At 38.6% G+C, this 15,638-nt stretch overlaps 1 protein-coding gene across 4 annotated transcripts in view; it reads left to right on the forward strand.

The window, feature by feature from the left end:
* TAF3 (TATA-box binding protein associated factor 3) overlaps positions 1–15,638 on the forward strand; it is a 199,410-nt gene that overhangs the window by 67,937 nt on the left and 115,835 nt on the right. The window lies entirely within an intron of this gene.

Below are 15,638 nucleotides of genomic sequence, written 5' to 3' on the forward strand. Positions count from 1 at the left end.
TCTGAAGGACTGGCATGACCTGGTCCTTCTCCAAACCCCCTTCTGCATGTTCTTCATTTTCTTTCTTTCTCTCACCTCTGTCCTTTATTACAATTCTTCCATATTTGCCTTTATTTTTTAATCATGAATATGTAACTATTTTTTTCTTTACACGAGATATATAATAACCAAAGAAAGGTTTGGTTTTTGCATTTATAGACCTGGCTTAAAAATTCTAGCTTTGCCACGTTGTGGCTATATGACATTGTGAAGACCTGTGATCTGAAATTTCTTTATCAGTTAAATGAGGGTAATAATATCTCATGGGGTTAGTGTAAAAACTAAGTGAAATAACATATATACATCATAGCACATAGCGGACATCCAATAAATAGTAAGTCCCTTCCCATTTGCACACCTTACTCCTAATACGCATTTTAACCTCAACACTTATAACATGACCTCTGCCTTCAAGAGAGATGTACTTTCGTATTTCTGTACTTTTGTAAGCCTTATTCAGGAAGCAAAACTTATGCTTACAAAATTAATAGAAAAAATATAGACTAATCTTGAATTGGAAAAATTTTAAATACCATCTTTAAGAGTATCTTTAAATTTTATTTGAAATGTTATCTTTTATATATAAGTGATAAGAGCTAGTTAAGAGGGCCAGGCACGGTGTCTTACACCTGTAATCCCAGCACTTTGGGAGGCTGAGGCAGGCGGATCACAAGGTCAGGAGCCTGAGACCATCCTGGCTAACATGGTGAAACCTCGTCTCTACTAAAAATAAAAACAATTAGCCGGGCGTGGTGGCAGGCACCTGTAGTCCCAGCTACTCGGGAGACAGGCAGAGAATTGCTTGAACCCGGGAGGCGGAGCTTGCAGTGAGCCGAGATCGCACCACTGCACTCCTGCCTGGGCGACAGAGCCAGACTCTGTATTTAAAAAAAAAAAAAAAAAAAGAAAGCTGGTTAAGGAAATGATGAGGAAAACTGAATCTAAAGCAGTTTATGAACTGATGCTGTCGTTGAAGGGGTTGTTGTGTACAATCGTTGACCTGTGAACCCGGCTTGAAATGTTGCTTAGGAAATTTTTGCAAGTGTGGAAAGAACTTTTTGTGATTGCAAAGAGTCAAGAAAGGCTTTATCCTTACCATCGAGAGACTCCGGATGTAGCTCTTCTCTCTTTTTCTCTGTTTCTTTTCTTTTTCTTTCCTCACTTCTGCTGCTTGTAGGGAAAGGAAGCCGGAGATGAAAGAGCAGAGTAGATGAAAATGCAGCATAAGACTTTCCTAGTGATAAGTGTGAACTGTTTAGGCAAGATGAATTGACTGCCTGGGACTGAAACAGATAAGAGCCGCTGGGAGTGTTTTGATGCTGAATCACCTGAAGTCTGAGAACAAACCTCAAGAAAAGGCTTCAATCCAAGCTAAAATCGGGGGTGATAAAGGAAAGTTAAGGATAGAGAAGAAGATCCCTGGTTGTACCTTTTGGGTTATTAAAATTCTTTATAATTTTAATTGGCCACTTAAAAAAAAGAACACAAAAACAAATTATAGAGTTGGGAAAGTGAAGCATTGGAAGCTTTTCTGAGCTCCAGGCCAGGGATTCCAGCTCCAATCCACAGACCAGCAATATCAGAATAAGTCGAAGAACATTTTTAATGGAACTTTCCAAGCCCTTGAATTCGTATTTAAAGTGCCCCTGCCACCACCACCATTGTGGTGAATGTCACCCATCTGTCCAGCTTAGGTTCCCTTGCTCTGCAGCCAGCCGTCAACTCTCATCCCCAGCTCTTTCTCTCCACTGGCTCATTCTTCTCGCCTGCAAGCGCACTCAGATCTCTCCCATATGAAATGTTTAAAGTTTTTCCTGAACGCTGTCTTCCTGTAGGCCAGGATCTACACCCCTTCCTTGTTTTACAACCAAGCCTCCTAAAACACTGTCCAAGCACATGTTTTTGCTTCTTTACTCCTTAACCTTCCTAAGCTTTCCTCACTCTAACCTTTTCAACAATGGTTTCCAGAGTGGTGCACATAATATGATTCATTGAGACAGTGGAGAAAGTGTTTAACTTCTATTTATTTTTATCTAAATTTACAAAAAAAAAGTTTCTTGAATATTTTGATACATTAATTCATTTACTTTTGATACATTTAAACATTGACACCCCTTAATTAGTAATAGGCTCAGGTCGTATCACAGGCATGAGATCTTCTAAAGAAGATGCGGAGGTCTGCAGTGTGGAGGGTTGACAGGCTCATTCACTCATTGGTTTGCTTTCAGTCTACAGTGATGTGTAACAGTTTATCCATGCCCAGTTAGGTGCATTTACAGGTTATGTAAGTGCCCTCACCAAATGGAAAAGGGTCTTTAAAAGATGCTAGCCTAAAAGCTTTTGGTCGAATATACTGTACTAATTATAATGCAAGACAGTTGACCAAAAAGACAGTGACAGAGCTTTCGCATCTGTTCCTGGCCCCTGCTTGTCATTAGCCATGTTGTGCTTTTAAGATGACTGTCTCATCTAACCTAACAAGAAGTTGGCCTGCCAGATTCAAGGCTGTAAGTAAAACTATTTGAAGTAGAGTTTTTCCTCTCTACTGTTGGTGTATGCACACTTCCTCTGGTGTATATTGTGTCTTGAGAGATTAGCCCGTGATTGCAGCATATGCTATAATTTATAAGGATACATAGACAGGATGGTTGAGGCACTTTTTTTTTTTCACACGTGGGATATTGGAGCTGCTTTTATTAACATCTCCAGTGACTGCTTAATTCCCAGTTCGAATCCACACTTTCAGAACTTTATTTACTTCATATCCTTGTGGACGTCAACATTACTGACTTTTCCCTTCTCTGAAACTGTAGACTTGCTTGCCTTCCATGACAGTACTGTTCCTTCTTCTGCTCCAGCCTTTGCGTTTTCCTCCTCTTAAATCTTAGTATTGCTAGGGTTTTGTCTTTGATTCTCTTCTCACTCTCCACATTTGGGGAATGATCTCAGCTGTACAGATATCTTTGGTTACAACAAAAGCAACAACAACTAATATTCAGTAAAACGTGCTCCATGCCGGGCACTGTTGTAAACACTTCACATCCACTCATTTAATCTTCACAACAACCCTATAAGGCAAATACTATTCACATCTGTCTGTTACAGATGAGGAAGCAGAGGCAGAAAGAAGGTAAATAATTGGCCCTTGGTCACAGAGGTAGTAAATGGCAGAGACTGGATTCACAACCACTCTGACTCCAGGAACCTTGATTTTAACCACTCTTGGGCAGGGCTAATGTATGCCTCCTGTCACTTCCTCAAGCCTTGACCTCATTTGTGGGGTCCAGACTCATATTCAGTGGCTTACTGGGCAAATTCCATCTCTTAGTTATTCTTCCCAAGAAGGAATTAATTATTTCTTCCATTGGCCTGGTCCTGTCCTATATCCCTATCTTGTGAAATAGCCTCGTCTTGTGTCTTGTTTCTTGTGGTAAAAGCCTGGGTGGCCTCTTGATTGTTTCTCTTTCACACTCATCTCATCAGCTGCCTTTAATTCCTGTCAGTTGTACCTCCTAAATATTAAATTCATATTATTTTCTAATGCCACAGGTCCTGTTCTCATTTGGATTTTGAATTTTCAGTTACACCCTCTTCCAGTGTCGTTTTCCTCCCTCCTCTAGTTTATCTTCCATCCTGCTGCCAGAGCAACAGTTCTGAAACAGAAATCTATTTGGTTACTGCTGTATTTATAATTTTTCCAGTTATTTTGACTTCCAGATAAAAATCAAACACTTGGCCATGGCAGGTAAGACCTTTCATGAACCGGCTTCTGCCCAGTTTCACTCTCAGTCACGTCGCTGGGACTTTTCTCTTTTTCACCAGACGGCAGCCAGCTGAAATTCACCATGGCTCTCACCTGCCTGCCTTTCTTTTCTGTTCTTGGAAGGACCATCTCTTCTTATCTGCCTGCTAAACTTCTGTATCCCTTTTAAGATTCAGTTCATTTCAGATTCTCCTTAGCCTCTCCCAGGTACCAAGCCTAATTGGATGCTCCTGGTATAGCCCTTTATTATGCTAAATTGTCTTGCCCACTGGGTAGTGAGCAGCTTGTGTTTGTAGTCTACGTTCCATCATAGTAGAGTAGAAGCCTCTTATCCTATTAGAGTTGGTTAATCGCAGAAAAGAAGTTTAAGCATGCAATTGTTTAAAGAAGAAAAGATTCATATTATGAAAACTTTATGCATTTTGTTTTAAGATATATAAATATGTGCATTCATCTATCTTTTCAGTACAGTCAAGACTCTTTCTGTGAGTGTTGATTGTCTGATTAGAATTTAACCTTGCTTTTCTTGCATAAAACACATTCTAGCATATCACCTATGATCTCCAGTTTCAGTTTCTTTTAAGTGAAATTAGAACTTTAAAAGCTTACAAAGCAATCAGTGCAGAATTCTTCCAATTTTAACTTCTAATTCTTTTGGTTTATTTTTAAGATACTTCCTCACACCTACGTCATACATTTTTTTCCCAAGTGATTAGTCTATATCAGCTCTTTCCAAAGCTTTCGATTTAGGTTTCCTTAGAAATAAGTCTCTTTTTACATTCATATTTCCTTGGTTAATATTTAATTAAGTAACACAATTACAGTAACAAGTCCAGCTGGGAAAAACTAGTTTGAGAACAGCATAGCTGAATTTTGCTAAGCATGTAGCTGAACTTGCGGATGCCAGTACACGTGGAAGCGTTGAATTGGGGCCCCGCCCTTTGCATGTCTGCAGCAGGCAGTGAGTGACAGCAGATGTGTTTTAGAGAAAAATGGAGAGGACATTTGTTAATCTAGTAAGTCAATTGAACAGAGGCTGCAGGTTTTTGATATAGGTTATCTCCCATTGGTTGCTGGTATAATTATTATTTGTTAGCTGATTTTACAATTTACCCATTTTGATATAAAGGAGTAATTTTCTGAGTCTGTTTCAACCTTCATCTTTTATTGATTTATTTGCTTTTACCTTGAGGTACTTTCAGGAATGATTAAGGTGTTCATAGTAAAAGACACAGATACAAGTTAAATTTTGTGCATATAGCCACTTTTTAAAAAAACCTATAAATTATTTTTAAAAAACTTAATATGAAAAAGGTAGTTATTTTTAAATGACTGTTTGTGTGCTAACTTGCACTATGGTCCAAACTAAGCAATAAATGTATTGAAAGGCATGGTTAAGTCATATGGCATACCACTTACAGAAGAGTTTATGAAAACAGTTTTTTCTGAAGATACCAGTAAGCTTTTAAAAAAATGTTTTATTTTCCCTCTTTTCTGTCTTTACCTTCTTATGTTTTTGTTAGAAACTTTTTTCTTAAGATATTTGATTATAGTATAAGGCAGCTAACTTAAGCATCTGTTTATCACTGCCTGGCTAGACTGAATGTAAAATTTCAATTGAATTACCTCCCAGGAGAGCTTTGAGCTCTTAGGGTAAAACACATCATTTTCTCTTCTCTCCTCTGGGATTGTCAGCAGAAAGAATTCATCTAAATAGTTTACATGCATTTTGAAAATGTTGTATCTACCGGACTTAGCTTTGTTGTTTGTGGAACATTGCCAATATAAATGGAGTATCTACTTTGCTTGTTAACTCAAGTACAATAGTGTTATATAGTATTACAATATGTATATAAATTGTAACAGTGAATGACTTTTGCTGATAGTTAACTTATGACCAATTTTCATTAACAGATAGATTTTCTTCTTTTAAAAATTTAATTTCAAAACCCAGATGTTTAATTATTCATTTATTAAATATTTATTGAGTAATTAGTGTATTTACAACTTTATACATTACAAAATTCAGATGCATATTATGAATGCTTATTTTGCTCCTTTGCTTCTTTCTGGAAGAGTTTCAAATTTTCTATGCTCTTTTGTCTATTTCATAAGGACTTGGCTAGGAAATAGATTATTGAACTAACTGAAAAGATCAATAAGCAAATTTAGCATGTGCTGCCTGTTGGGGGCTAGAAAGCATGCTCAGTGTGAGTGAGCTGCTGAGGAGTTTTCAGCTTCATGGAATGTATGTTCCTTTTTTCAAGTACAGATTTCATAAGAAAGAACCATAATGTACTTTTCTTTGTTCTACTTGATTACAAAATTTTGTAAACATAGTCAAAAAGCAATTGAAAACTTGCTGGGTTGCTCTAGTTTTTCTTCTGTTACAATAAGATGTGACGATTTTTTTAAAAGCAGCATATAGCATTTTATATCTTTCAATATATTAACATAGTAAATCTTAAACTGGTAAAATAGAATATATTGTCAAATTATAAAATGAAAATATTTATTATCTCTATCAGTTCTGCTGTAAAGTTTGGGTTGGTTTTTGAAAAGGTTGGGTTGATACTGTTTCTTAGAAAAATTCCAACAGTATTTTTGGTTTGTCAGCCAGTTAGTTGGTCAGTTAGTCTATCTATCCATCTTTACTTTGAAATTTCCAAGAATCTGAAATAGAACTAGTGATTCATTATTTCAATATATTTTCTTTTCTTTTTCTTTTTTTTTTTTTTGAGACGGAGTTTCTCTCTTGTAGCCCAGGCTGGAGTGCAATGGCGTGATCTTGGCTCACTGCAACCTGTGCCTTCTGGGTTCAAGTGATTCTCCTGCCTCAGCCTCCTGAGTAGCTGAGATTATAGGCATGCACCACCACACCCCATTAATTTTTGTATTTTTAGTAGAGATGGGGTTTCTCCATGTTGGTCAGGCTGGTCTCCACCTCCTGACCTCCATTGATCCACCCCCCTTGGCTCCCCAAAGTGCTGGGATTATAGGCGTGAGCCACCGTGCCCAGCTTCAATATATTTTCTTAAAATTTATTTTATAAAAAGACTTTAACATATAGTCTTTGAGTATTTGGGATATATATTGGGAAAATTGCAAATTACTTCTAGAACTTAATATCTTTTAAAAGAATGATGTAAAGCCCTAGATTCCTGAAAGAAAGCTTTGTTATTTAATAATGAGTTACTAATGATGAATTAGTACAAGCCTAATAGAGAAACTTTTTTTTTAAATCTGTGCCTTTGGATTTGGTAAGTTTATCACTTAAAAGATACGTTGCTTTTAGGATCAGTTAAACAGAGAAGAAGCAGGGAGGAGCCGTGCAATTTGTAAATTTCTGCAAGTTCTGTCTACGTCGTGACCCATCAGAATCCCTTATAAGATAAGATTTCCTCTTACTGTACCAAACGTTCATATCCTCAGGTATTTTTCTCTCTGTGCTTTGCCTGTCTGTGGCTTTTGTTGCTGTAGCTAGTTGCTCCACCTCACGTTTTGTCCCATCTTTTTCACTCCCGTAGCGAGATCTGTCCAAGTGTCTTCTGCCCTGACTCTTGCCAGTTCCTTCTTATCGTCCCTTTGCTTCTAGCGTAGGCCTGGCCTATCTGTGTATGCTCACCAAGGTTCCCTCTTTCCCCTGCCCTTCCTTCTTCAGCTTTTCACCTCTGTTTTGCCCATATCAATATTTTATCAGCTATTCTCTTATCTTTATTAGGATCCTTCTTACATATATTGATCCTCTTAATTACCACCTCCTTTAATATTTCTATATACGCATATTCATTTCATCATCCTTCTCAAAAGACCCCTTAAGAAACACAGAAAGAGGCAGAACCAGTCTGTTTCTCTCTTCTCCCTTCTTTAACTTAATGTTTTCGCCAGCAGAGTAGGTACAAAACTCAAGTTACTCCAGCTGTAGTCTTCTACCCTGTATCATCAAAGGAATTGCACATTTTGTTTTATTAGTACTAAAATTATCCTTTTTCTTTTCCCCTTTTATATGGTCTTGCAGTAAGCTCTCAGTTGACAGTTAGCCATTCTAATGGAAGCAGTGGTTTGTAATCCAAAGTTAGAGTCCCTCTCTGTATTTGACTTTGGAATGTGGCACATTTTTTCCACTTCTCCTTCCCCTAACCAATACAAATTCTCCCATGACGGAGTTACTGTCAGCAGGGACAGTTGGCCCTCAGGGAACACAGCTGGTCACAGAGCAAATGTGAAAAAAATTACCACCTAAGGTAGACAGGTTTTATACAGAACATCAAAATCCATCAAGTACTCGTTGCCTGCATTACGTCTCAGCGCCATCTGGTTTGGAGAAGTTAGGTCACTGGTGGAGAGGTGGTATCCATATCTTCATCCTAGCAAGTGTAGTGTGGTGCGTCAGTGACCTGATCGATTCCTAGATGGTGACTGGACCTAGGTGGTTGAACTGTTAAAAGTAGAACAATGATTTTTAATTGGTCATTGTTTGAAGTTGGAATTCATTTTCTGGGAACCTATTTTCTGTTCATTTTTTTAGCCAATTAATATTTATTGAACACTTACTATAAATGCCAAAATCATCTATGAAAATTTTATATATGTTTGTTAAATAAATAAAATCAAATATTTAATAAAACTAATGGAACTATTTTTGTATGCTTTCCCCTGGGCTGGAGTGTAGGCTAAGACTTTATTTAAATACAGGATGGATGGTGTTTTGACTGAAGATGCCTCCAACTTTTGCTCTTCTGTTTTTTATTTGATGTGCTCAAGCTTCTACTTCCCTTTTTTGTTGTTGTCATTGTGGATTTTTGGTTTTTGAGACTCTGCCACCCAGGCTGGAGTGCAGTGGCATGGTCTTGGCTCACCGCAACCTTTGCCTCCTGGTTTCAAACAATTCACCTGCCTCAGCCTCCTGAGAAGCTGGGATTACAAGTGCCCACCACCATTCCTGGCTAATTTTTGTATTTTTAGTAGAGACAGAGTTTCACCATGTTTGCCAGGCTCCTGACCTTGGGTGATCCGCCTGCCTCGGCCTCCCAAAGTTCTGGGATTACAGTCTACCTCTCTTTGAAAGGTAAATCCTAAATGAGGGGCAATTTCCTTGGTAACTTGATAACAGCTTTAGTGAGTCCTAACCCCTTGTTTTTATTGGCCCATTGGACATCTGCCTAGAGCATGAGTGCCTTCTGTTTCAGTGATTTCAACTTTTCTGGAAAATTCTTTGCTGTATCTGTACAGCAATGGCTTCAGTTTCCCATTAAATTTATATTTTGTGACAATTATTTCTCTTCTGAAGCCAGCAGACAGTTCTTATCTCTTCCTTAGACATCCCACGGCTCTGTTTTTAAGCATTTTGAAGACAGACAATGCTTTTCTTGAAACCAATGCATCACACTTTCTTACTGACATCATGGTCCTGGCACGAACACCTTGGCCTGCCACATCTATGCTGCTGAGTTGTCAGTATGACTTTTGGTCATAAGTATAAGAGTCTTATTTATAATCACAAGGAAATGGGTAAAAGCAGAGGGCTCCAGGTTGAGTCTTGGGAAATTGGGGCATGATTCTAATTGAAAAGGGCCTGGGCTTTGGAATGAGACTTTCCATTGCACACATTTTTTTCCACTAATTGTGTGGCCTCTATCTACAGTTATAGAATTTTTGCTTTCTCATCTACAAAATGAGGATGACAGTATCTGTTTCTTAGGGGTGAAGTGAAGATAAAATGAGAAAATGTACGCAGTTTTTCTGGCATTCAGTAGGCATTCACCAATGTCAGGGTTGCTTTTTCCCCACCCCTGCGCCTAGTTATCACGTGACAGGAATCAAATGCCTTCAGTGAACACCGAAGCTGACCATGCGGGGGTGGAAATTCCAAGTTGGGCCAGTGACTGTAAATAGTATAAATAGTAAAATATATATGAGTAGCAGGAGTGGGAATGGAATAGGAGAATTCAGAGAAGGAAAAGGAGTGGGTTACCAATGATAGTTGAAGTAACTGCATTGGTTGCTGCTGATAGGTCCCTGGGCCTCAGTTTACCAAGCCCTGAAATGAAATATTGGAACCTTGTTCTATTGTGTATGCTAGTAAGGTAAAAAACAACTCTGTTTGAACCTTTCAGTTTTCTAATAAAATAATAACCCTTCTCTATATTCTTTTTCTCAGATCTTTTACTCTTGTGACTCCGTGAATGGGGGGAAAACGTAGACCAAAACCAATTCTTGCCAGAACCGTTTTCATTCTGGGGATGGTTGTAAGTTCTAATGCTGTCCTGTGCAACTACTCCCAGGAACTTGGAGGAGGTCCTACGACAAGGGAGAAGGACAGGAGGAGGCTTTTCAACTTTGTCTTTGAGACCACCGCTTGTCACCAGCCACTTCCTGCCACCCACTCAGCCAGCTGGGAATGTTTGCTTCATAGATCGCTAGTTGCCATAGCCCCACACAACGTGCATGCCACGTTCTGTAACCTCTCATTCGGCAGTCGCATTTGGGGACAGATTTAGCTAAGTTGCGGTAAGTGAGACAGAGGTCTTTCATAAAGTAGATATTTTTTCCTTCAGTATTGAGCTTTTAGGAAAAGAGGAGCATATATAATAGCAAAATACTTGATTAATAAGCTGGTAGTTTTCTACTACCACATGACAAATTACCACAAATTTAGCAGCTTAACACAACACTGAGTTATTTTCAACAGTTTCTGTAGGACAGAAATTCATTGTGGTTCATCTAGATTCTCTCTTTAAGGTCTAACAAGGCCAAAGTCAGATGTCAGCCCAGTTGAGCCCAGATGTCAGCCCAGTTGGAAGGCCCTTTTCCAACCTTCTTTATTGGTAGATTTTTGTTCCTTGCATCCGTAGGACTGAGGTACCTGTTCCTGGCTGGCTGTGAGCCAGTAGTTGGGCTCTCCTTTCAGAGGCTGCCGACATTCTTGACCACATGGTCCATCCATCCTCAAGCCAGCAGTGACTCGTCAAATCCTTGTGCTTTGAATCCCCAACTTCTTCTTCTGCTACCAGCCAGGGAAGACTCTGCACTTAAAAGGTTCATGTGAAGAGATCAGGCCCGCTTGGCAAGTCTCGCTTGTGCATCATCATCCTGGGAGCGCCACCTTATCGTCTTCGCAGGGTCTACCCACACCCAAAGAGGATGGAATCACACTTAAGCCAGGTCGCGGGGGGGGGGGTCACTTTTAGCATTCTGGCTACCACAGCTCATTTGACTGAATAAAGAACTTTATGTTGATATTTACTTTCCGGTAGAATTTTTAGCAAATTATTCCATTGTCTTTTAGCATTGAGTAGTATACTTGAGAAATTCTGATCCGTTCTGAATCCCAATCCTATGTATACTGTCAGAGTTTTCTCTCTAGCAAATTTAGATTCTTCTCTTTATAGCCATGTTTTAAAATTTCACTGTGATTTGCCTTCATGCGTGTTTTGTTTTTTTCATGGTACCACTAAGGCAACTGATGGGCTCTTTTAATCTGATAATCCATACCCTTCGGTTCTTAGAAGTTTCCCTGTTTTATTTTCGCCTAACTTCCTTTCTCCTATTTCCTATTCTCTCTCTCTCTTTCTTTCTTTTCTTTTTTTTTTTGAGACTCTCACCCAGGTTGAGTGCAGTGGTGCAAACACAGCTCACTACAGTCTCAAACTCCTGGGCTCAAGCGAGCCTCCTGCCTCAGTTTCCCATGTAGCTGGGACCATAGGCGTGTGCCACCATGCCTGGCTAACTTTTTGATTTATTTGTAGAGACAGGGTCTCACTTTGGTGCCCAAGCTGGTTTTCAACTGTAGGGCCGAGCGATCCTCCCATCTCCAGCCTCCCAAAGTGCTGGGATTACGGGCATGAGCCACCACACCCGGTCCCTGTTTTCTCTTTTGGAATTCTTATTGGTTGGATGTTGAATCTCTTGAACTTTTAATATTCTTATTTTTTTCTCTTTTTATTATGTCTTTGCCTTTTATTATTCTTTTCAAAAGCTTTTCTTGATTTTATCTATCAACCCTTCTGTATCAACTGGTATGCTTTCAACTCCAAGTAATAGAATACGGAAGTACAAATGGCTTCAACAGTAATAATTCATTTTTTAAATGTAAATAGGACTGAGGAATTTATGTTCCCAAAATTGACACAGGGACTCAACAGGTGTCATGAAGAATCTAACTCTTAGGCCGGGTGGCGTGGCTCATGCTTGTAATCCCAGCACTTTGGGAGGCCAAGGTGGGTGGATCACCTGAGGTCAGGAGTTCAACACCAGCCTGGCCAACATGGTGAAACCCCGTCTCTACAAAAATACAAAAATTAGCTGGGCATGATGGCGGGTGCCTGTAATCCCAGCTACTTGGGAGGCTGAGGCAGGAGAATCACTTGAACCCAGGAGGCAGAGGTTGCAGTGAGCCGAGATCACACCACTGCACTCCAGATTGGGCGACAGAGCAAGACTCTGTCTCAAAAAAAAAAAAAAAAAAATCAAACTCTTCCATCTTTCTTCCTTATTTTTCTTGGTGTGTGACAGCCTCTCTCTCCCCCTCAGTTGTAAGATGTCTGAAGCTCTTCAAGCACTGGGTTCTTATAAAACCGCTGTGCAAAAGCAGAAAGAAAGAGGTAGACTCTCTTTAAGCTCTTCAGACAATTAATGTTTTTTCCTTTCACTCTGAGAATATTGTGTTGTTTTTTGAAACTGTCTTATTAAATTGTCTTTGTTTTCTTTGAGTTTTTTTTTTTCTCTTTTGGTGGAGATGATCTCAAATGTTGTGGATTGCTGGGTGTGGTTTCAGACTTGCGAGTGAGGCACTCAAAAACCAAGTGAAAGTTTCATGCGCACGGTCAGGGATGGCAAGTGGTGCGTTGAACTTCAGGGTGACTGGGAATTGGCCTTTTCTTTAAAAACCATTAATGTCAGTTCCCATAGGTTTTTTCTTTTATTCTAGGTGATATTCCCCCAATCTACCTGGAAGGGAGGGATTCTTGTAACCGGCTGCTAGCATTTTTAAGAGAGCATTTAAGAGACTGGCATTAGAAGGTTGATATTTTTGTTGATCAGATTGAAGCTTTACTCAGTATTGCGATTTTCGATCCTGGGCCTCACCTACATCCTTGCCTGTGCGCAGTCTCCCTCAATCTGGAGCCGTTCTCATTCGGTCCCTCCATCCATCTGTTCCTGCCTCCTTCCCTTCCCCAGATGTCTTCTGCCCAAGGGAAGAAGGAATCGCTGCCTGGCTACTTGAGGTTGTGATGGTCATCTGGGTGGCTGGCTTCCAGCACACACATTCAGCAAGTCCCATGTCCATCTTCCCAGGGACCTGGCGTCTTTGATCCCCAGACTCCTCCATGATTCTGTCCTGAGGAGCAGTTTACTTACACATTTGCATTTCTCTTTGCAGTGTTTCTTTCCCTCTACAGTTAAACCCACCCATTCACCCCTTCTCCATCTTCTAGAACATTGCTCTCTATTTATATTCCATGTGCAGCTTTGTGCTTGGTACTGGGAGGTTAAGACAGCCTGTGCTCAGGAAGCTTCCATTCCCATTGATACTGAAGAACACAAAGGAAGAAATCAGAGGAAAAGCTTAGATGTTCACAGTAAACATATTACTAAATAAAATGATTTATGTATATGATAGACTACTGAGTGCTCATTAAATAAATCATGTTTTTGAAGATCACGTTAGGGATGTGCTCTATAGTATGTTGTAAAAATAAACAAAACTGTTTAGTATGATTTCCATTATGTAGGGAAATGAATATACACGTGCACAGAAAAATACTAAGAAAATGTAAACTGCAGTATTAGTGACTTTTCTAGATTATGGGGTTATGGTGATTTTTAAAGGCAAGTATCTTTTGAACTACAGTGAAGATTGCCTTTCCCCTCGTTTTCCTCAGTGGACATGTTAGGCGGCGTCCACTCATATCCAACTCCCTTCTTATTTGCCTCCCCATTACATGTCTGTTAAAATATTTTGAAAAGATATCCATCCTGTGTAATGGTGTAAAGCTTACACTGAATGGTATAAAATCCACTGACTGCTACAACTTAGAATAGTTATACCAGTACTTTTGCCTTTTCCTAAGGCTTTGAATATCATAGTTTAGCCACTTCCTACCATTTTCTCTGTTATTTCTTGTTGCCAAAATAAGTCTTCTATTCTTTAAAAAAGTCAAGAAATGAAGAAGAATACAAATAGTGTTTTGTAGCAATTATTGATAAATTATACTTTTAATAGAGGCATTTGTTTCAAAATCATTCTTATAAAGAAACATATGATAATGTGTTATTTCTTGGGTTTGGAATTATTTTGGTAGCCTGAAATTGGAGATAAAAAGGGTGACAGCTTTGTACATGACTGCTATTCCTCGTTGGATGGCTGGAGAGAGCTCAGAGGCCCAGCTATCCAACCACTATTGTGTGGTCCTGAAAGGAGCCAAGAAAACAAGCACACACCAATGCTGGCATTGTTGAAAACTCCTGTGCCCCTATAATGTGGGGCATGAAATCGAATCTCAATTAGGAAAAGGTAGAAAGTTATGAAATGATTCAGATTCTTTTAATTACTATAGAAAAACTATTTTTATAAAAATTTTTATTTCTAAAACACATTTAAGTAGCAGTTTCCCCAATTTGGGAGGAGGTTACATAAGGAAGGTATAGGGTAGGGTAGTGTTTCACTGTTTTACTGAACTTTTTGCTCTTTAGGCTCCGTATTAAGAAGGTAAAGATTTTGATTAGAAGCACATGGATTTTCTCCTACATTAGCAGATCATAAAACTTTTTAAAAATCATAATAAATTTATCACAAAACAATTCACGTTTAGGATACCATATTAATCTTTTAAATTATTTTTTAAATGGGTGCTTCTTGAAGTAGCGGTGTATGTAGATATTTATAATTTCTTCTGGTGTGCTTGTGGTGAATCTTTCCAGGTGTTCACTTTTTTTTTTAAACCTAGACTGATCATCCAAAAATTAGTTTTCTGGTTACACATTTGAAGCTACTAAGATCCACTGCATTTGATTATAATTTATTTTTAAATGCCCTCATATTATAAACCTGTATCTTTTATGGGGACTTATCTAGGTGTTGGCTGTCAATGATTTTATTAAAGCTATTTGTAATTAAGTTTAAATAACATAAAACTATAATGCATATCCTTTGGATGAAGAAAATACTTTAAAAAGAAAACTTTAAAATACATAAATACATTCTTGGAATGTTTCCAAACCTCTGCATAGTCCATGCCACAGAAGTAAGGGGTCTTTCTCAAATGAAGTTAATTACCCACAGGGTGCATGTTGGTCACTCTTTAAAATTCTTATAAAAACAAAGAAATTAATTATCCAGTATGAAAACAAGTTCTACTCTTTCTGGCAAACATTCAATTAACTTTTTAGTGCTTGCTATTTAATGTTGTTTTTGACCAACCAACCATTGAAAACTACTTTCCTTTGAAATTGGGCTTGAGTAGAAAACAATATTATGTGTGGCTGTTTAGATGGCCAGTTCCATTTGGCCATCAGCTTTTTTCCCATGATCTTTGAATTCAATGGCTTGTTATATTTTAGACTCACTATGAGGTGTGCATTGAGCACAGTTATTTTGTGTATTTCGTGTTGGAATTAACATCTAAAAAGTATTGGGAATACCCAGTAAACTTCTTAAATTAATATTTTATATTAAGACGCTTCAGAAATACAATGGTATTAAAAGCACTTTACAGCTGAATGGCTAAGGCTGTGATGGTCACATTTAAATGACTTTGTTTTTTCAGAAAATAGGTATTTTCATTGCCTTTCTTTCTGATATTTTGTGGATGTTTCCTTCCTATGTTTTGGAAGG

This window comes from Gorilla gorilla, chromosome 8 (assembly GCF_029281585.2).
Source record: "Gorilla gorilla gorilla isolate KB3781 chromosome 8, NHGRI_mGorGor1-v2.1_pri, whole genome shotgun sequence".
Classification (NCBI taxonomy): domain Eukaryota; kingdom Metazoa; phylum Chordata; class Mammalia; order Primates; family Hominidae; genus Gorilla; species Gorilla gorilla.